The 6,000-nt window shown below is 48.4% G+C and overlaps 1 protein-coding gene across 4 annotated transcripts in view; it reads right to left on the reverse strand.

Annotated features, from left to right (window-relative positions):
- The window catches only part of COL7A1 (collagen type VII alpha 1 chain), a 122,781-nt gene extending 118,955 nt beyond the window's left edge, over positions 1-3,826 (reverse strand). For all 4 annotated transcript variants that reach the window (XM_040408529.1, XM_040408528.1, XM_040408530.1 and 1 more), the window contains exon 1: positions 3,431-3,826. The gene's annotated coding sequence lies outside the window, so the exon portion shown is untranslated. The remainder of the gene's footprint in view (positions 1-3,430) is intronic.
- Between the last annotated feature and the right edge of the window lie 2,174 nt (positions 3,827-6,000).

The following is a 6,000-nucleotide window of genomic DNA, read 5'->3' on the forward strand; positions in this document are numbered from 1 at the left end:
AGGCACGATCGCCCATCAGACTCAGCAATTAATAATTAAGCTTCAATACTCCGAACATATAATACCTGCTCATTATAGATCCCACAGTAATGGGCATATTGTAATGCCCATAGTGCCAACTGTTGGTTACAGTTCCCACAGTACATTGTAATACCCAATCGTGCCAGCTCCTTATAATCCCCATGATGCCAGGATCACTATAATCCACAGTGCCAGTCACATTGTAGTGTCAGCCTCATTATAATCCCTATTACCATGTATCTGAAGCATTATAGTCCCCACAGTACCAGACTAATTTTAGTTCCCATAGTGCCAGCTCATTATAACCCCCATAGTGCCAGCTCATTATAATCTCCATAGTGCCAGCTCATTATAATCTCCATAGTGCCAGCTCATTATAACCCCCATAGTGCCAGCTCATTATAATCTCCATAGTGCCAGCTCATTATAACCCTTATAGTGCCAGCTCATTATAATCTCCATAGTGCCAGCTCATTATAATCCCCATAGTGCCAGCTCATTATAACCCTTATAGTGCCAGCTCATTATAATCTCCATAGTGCCAGCTCATTATAACCCCCATAGTGCCAGCTCATTATAACCCCCATAGTGCCAGCTCATTATAACCCCCATAGTGCCAGCTCATTATAACCCCCATAGTGCCAGCTCATTATAATCCCCATAGTGCCAGCTCATTAGAGAACATGTCCTATCATGTCACGATCATGTTAGTTCACAGTGCCAGTCACACTGTAGTGTTATAGTGCCAGCCTCATTATAATCCCCACTACAATGTATCTGAAGTATTATAGTCTTCACAGTATCAGACACATTGTAGCGCCCACCTCAGTGTCGGGCACCACTTACTTGTCCATTGCACCCCCTATACTGCTTCCTGCCATCAGTGGCTGTTATATGTAACTTCCTCTTCCTGCCCTGATCTCTGGCATTAGAGGTTGGCACAGGAGAAGGATGCCCATGCACTGAGAAAAGTCTATTACAGATTGCTCTGGCCGGGATTGCATAGGGTATAAAGCAGCAACAAAGGGCGTATATACCAAAATCCTGCACCCCTGCAGACAGACTGACGTGACTTGGCGGGCACTCTGCCATATACCATTCCAGAACTCCTTTCTCTGTGGGCCAAGTACACTACTGCAGTGATACATGATGAGTGCCAAAGCAAGCAGAGGTACTGCTACCCTCTGGATGACTCTGTATGTGGTACAGGTGAGAAGTTCTGTCAGCTTTAAAGATCCAGGATCCGATTCTTCCAGTTACCGACCCTTTGGCACCGCAGAGGCAGGTGTGCCCAGCTGGAGGTCACAGACGAAAAATGAATCAAAATGTGAAAATAGTGCCAAGTACCAGAACTCAGGGAGTGGGTTTAACCCTTCATGGCAATGGCATTTGTCACCTATGTCGAGTCCAAACAGGTCTGAGAAGGAAGGGGTGGGGGGTCGTACGACAAATGTGTTTGTATTTGGTCAGTGAAGGGGCTAATGTAAGACAATGGGTGTCAGGAGGCGGTAATCCACGGTGAGACGCCGGGCGTAGCTGTAGTGGGTGCAGGGGTAACAGCTGCACCTGGCGGTGGGTCCAATGGTACAATAGAAATGGGAGGCGGGGGCTCTATCACCCACTATCAGGTGCGCCCATTCTGTAGATTTGCGATAGTCACATGATTTGTCATTCACAAGCATTTCCATGGTCTGTGCTGTGCCCATGCTAGGCTGGCGTGATATGCACCCCTGTGCCCAAAACCAGCATGCAAGGGATTGCCCTGCTAAAATTGCTAAAGCGCTTTGCAATGCCTTAAAGACCCAATCTTAAAGGGGTATTCCCGTCTGGACATTTATGGCATATCAATAGGATGGGCCATACATGTCTGATAGGTGTGGATGCCAACCATGTGAGCCACTCAACACAAGAACAGGGTCCTGGCATGAATGAAGAGAAAGTCATCCTCTCCATTTACTGGTATGGGACTTCTGAAAACAACCAAGTGCAGTCCCATAACGGTAAAAGGAGGGTGGCTGCGCATGCGCTGTGTCCTCTCTATTCCCTGCAATGGGACTTCCAAAAATAGCTCAGTGAGTGCACACGGCTATTTTCGGAAATCCCATACCAGTAAATGGAGAGGACACAGCGCATGCGCAGCCACCCCTCTAATCACCTTTGTGGGACTGTGCTTGGCTATTTTCGGAAGTCCCATGGCAGTGAATGTAGAGGACACAGCGCATGCGCAGACACCCCTCTAATCACCTTTGTGGGACTGTGCTTGGCTATTTTCGGAAATCCCATACCATTGAATGGAGAGGACACAGCGCATGCGCAGACACCCTTCTAATCACCTTTGTGGGACTGTGCTTGGCTATTTTCGGAAGTCCCATGGCAGTGAATGTAGAGGACACAGCGCATGCGCAGCCACCCCTCTAATCACCTTTGTGGGACTGTGCTTGGCTATTTTCGGTAGTCCCATAGCAGTTAATGGAAAGGACACAGCACATGCGCAGTGTGCCTGATCTTGACATAGGAGCAGCTCTCAGAGGTGGAACTCTCCCCTATATTCCATAACGGTCCAAAGGGAATACCCCTTTAATCCATAAATATATATATTTTTTTAATCCTGCCACTTCTTAATTTTATCCATTTCTGTGACAGCTGGGTGACAACCAATATTGCACTACTTTAGGCCTCCTGCACACGAACGTGTGCGCCCCGTGGCCGTGCTGGGGCCCGCAAAATGCAGGCCGTAATGCATGAACACCGACCGTGGGGCAGCCTCAGCGGATCGCGGACCCATTCACTTTAATGGATCCGCAATCCGGCCGTTCCGCAAAAAGATAGGACATGTTCTATCTTTTCGCGGAACGGAAGTACGGGACGAAACCCCACGGAAGCACTCCGTAGTGCTTCCATAGGGTTCCGCTCCGTGCTTCCGTTCTGCACCATTCCGCATCTCCGGATTTGCAGACCCATTAAAAAGAATGGGTCCGCATCCGTGACGCGGAATGCACACGGAACGGTGCCCGTGTATTGCGGATCCGCAAATGCAGTCCGCAATACGGCAACGGGACACCTACGGTCGTGTGCAGGAGGCCTTAGGGGTGCACTCGCACGCTGCGTATTTTGTTGCAGACGTTTCCATGACTGAAAATCAGTTCCATTCATTCACTCCAAGCGCACGGACGTCAGTAAGTCCCGGGGTGGAACTTTTTCTCTGTCGCTGAACTTTCTGCAACAAAATACACAGCGTGTGAATGCAACCTTAGCACCCAACTTTCGGAGTCCTGAAAATCGTGGCATGCAGCTCCACACATGAGAGGGGGCGTGCCCCTTCTCTACACAGAATGCCACATGCACCCCAGCCCCTGCCTGCTGACCCCATCTTACTATTTCCAAAAATCAAGGGAAGTTTCGACATTACCTTTGCTGTAGGTGCATAATCCACGGGTCCTCCCCCTTCCTATGGGTAGCTGGGGATGGCAGAGCGGCGACACCTTCTCCTGCGTCTTGACTTTCTGTTTCTTGCAAATTCACTTTCCTGTACAGGAAGATTAGAAAATCCTTGAGGGGGGGGAAAAAAATTGGAAAAATGTCATCAAATGACTCCCCAAATTATGCTTTCCCGGTTCTTCTTTTGCTCTGTCGTTGCCTCTCCCAGACTTTTTTTAGCATGTACCCTAAAGCTACACAAAAAGTTAGTGCTGTGTAATTAATCCCCAAGCCCTTCCCCTGCAGCTCGCAGCCAATAGATAGGAAGACAGGCAGATGCCAGCTACAGTCTCCTGCCAGCCAGGTGAATGGACGCAGGACTGCCTGTGACACAGATTCTCCCCTCTAATGCTTCCCCGGCTCCGCCTCCTGTCTGCAAGGAAGAAAAAAAAGAACAAGATTTATTTGCAACCACGAAAGGCGAAGGAGGAACATAAGAAGCAGCTGGAAGACGTAGAATCCCTTGTAATTTTATCATCAGTGCATTGAAAAGGGTCTGTTTTTTTCCCCCTTCCCAATAGCGCCACTCTTGTCTAGAGGCTGTGTGTGGTACTGCAGCATAGTCCTATTTATGTACCAGGCGCAGCCCATGGACGCTGCTATATTACAGGCACAGTGGGTTGCATACATTGCTATGGATGCATGATAATCTCTTAGGCCCCTTTCACACGGGCGAGTATTCCGCCCGGATGCGATGCGTGAGTTGAACGCATTGCACCCGCACTGAATCCTGACCCATTCATTTCTATGGGGCTGTGCACACGAGCGGTGATTTTCACGCATCACTTGTGCGTTGCGTGAAAATCGCAGCATGCTCCTCTTTGTGCGTTTTTCACGTAACGCAGGCCCCATAGAAATGAATGGGGTTGCGTGAAAATCGCGAGCATCTGCAAGCAAGTGCGGATGCGGTGCGATTTTCACGCATGGTTGCTAGGAGACGATCGGGATGGGGACCCGATCATTATTATTTTCCCTTATAACATGGTTTAAGGTGAGTTTAATTATTTATTTATTTTTTTAACCCCTCCAGCCCTTTTGTACTTTGCATTCTGTATTAGGAATGCTATAATTTTCCCTTATAACCATGTTATAAGGGAAAATAATACAATCTACAGAACACCGATCCCAAACCCGAACTTCTGTGAAGAAGTTCGGGTTTGGGTACCAAACATGTGCGATTTTTCTCATGCGAGTGCAAAACGCATTACAATGTTTTTCACTCGCGCAGAAAAATCGTGCATGTTCCCGCAACGCACCCGCACCTTTTCCCGCAACGCCCGTGTTAAAGAGGCCTTACTGTTTTGTGCACACAGCCCCCATGCAGGCCTATGCGTCTCCGTGTTCAAGGGCTACCGAAAAACCCTGTGTGTATTCTGATCCATCTTGACACTCTACGCCCAGCAGAAGAGAGGACAGAAGGGAGTAAGAAAGGACTGCAGGATCAGACTACACTCAGGGTTTGTTTGTAGTCTGTAACCATGGCGACGCATAGCTCTGCCTATGAGCTGTATGCATAAAAAGATAGGAAACTTTCAATTAAGACTATGCTGCATTCTTGTTTAATCCTAGAGCAGGGATGCTACAACTCCCACCATGCCCTGCAGAGGGCGCAGCAGTAGCAGAGAGAGCAGAGCTTCTAGGTGTAACGGTAACGCCCCCGTTGCTCCTAGAGGCTCATTTGCATATATTAAAACATCATTTTCTCAGCAATGCGGCCACATAGGAACATGGGACCAACACAGATGTCTTCAGCTGCCAAGCGCACATGTAACAGGTCAGCCAGTGTCATAGGAACCCTTTAAGTAATTTTATGCATTTTGGCACCAAAAGTTAAAAAAAATCCACCATGTGTCCTAAATAAAGGACTCTTCACAGTTTTTTTTTTTGCTACCAGCATGTAAATGGAAACAGTACTGGGCCTGATTGATGAAAGTCTCCATGTTGCCCATAGCAACCAATCACAGCCGAGCTTTCACTTTGTATTCTGCTCTTCAGAAATGAAAGCTGTGCTGTGATTGGTTGCTATGAGAATCTCCCCCAGAGCTGAGTATGATATTTAGTGGCGGGTTCGCCCCTTTAAGCTGACAGTTCCAAATTGTTTGGAGGTAATGGCCCCTGTGGGGCACGGTGTTGTGGTCGCGGCCTATGTCCGGCGTTCCCATGTCACCCGTCAGAATGGGCTGTGACTAAGCTGCGGTTTCTGTACAGTAACGTGTCACAGGTGGCGGCGGAGGCTTTGATAGGACTTGTCTCTGACTCTGATGAGTTTTTCAGACTCGGCACAGCTGCCTGTACATGAGACGCCGCTGCTCCTCTGTGGGCGGACTGAGTCACACGCCTTTTATTACAATGGCGAGCCTGATATACTGGGATGAGCTAAACACATTATACCGGTGGGTGTCTGTTAACCCCGCGGGCCCTAGTATATGAATTATCAGTCCTAGAATCGTTATCGAAGCTTCTGTGGCTGACAGAGCATGATGGGAGTTGTAGTTTAACGAC

This window comes from Bufo bufo, chromosome 9 (genome assembly GCF_905171765.1).
Source record: "Bufo bufo chromosome 9, aBufBuf1.1, whole genome shotgun sequence".
In the NCBI taxonomy this organism is placed as follows: Eukaryota; Metazoa; Chordata; class Amphibia; order Anura; family Bufonidae; genus Bufo; species Bufo bufo.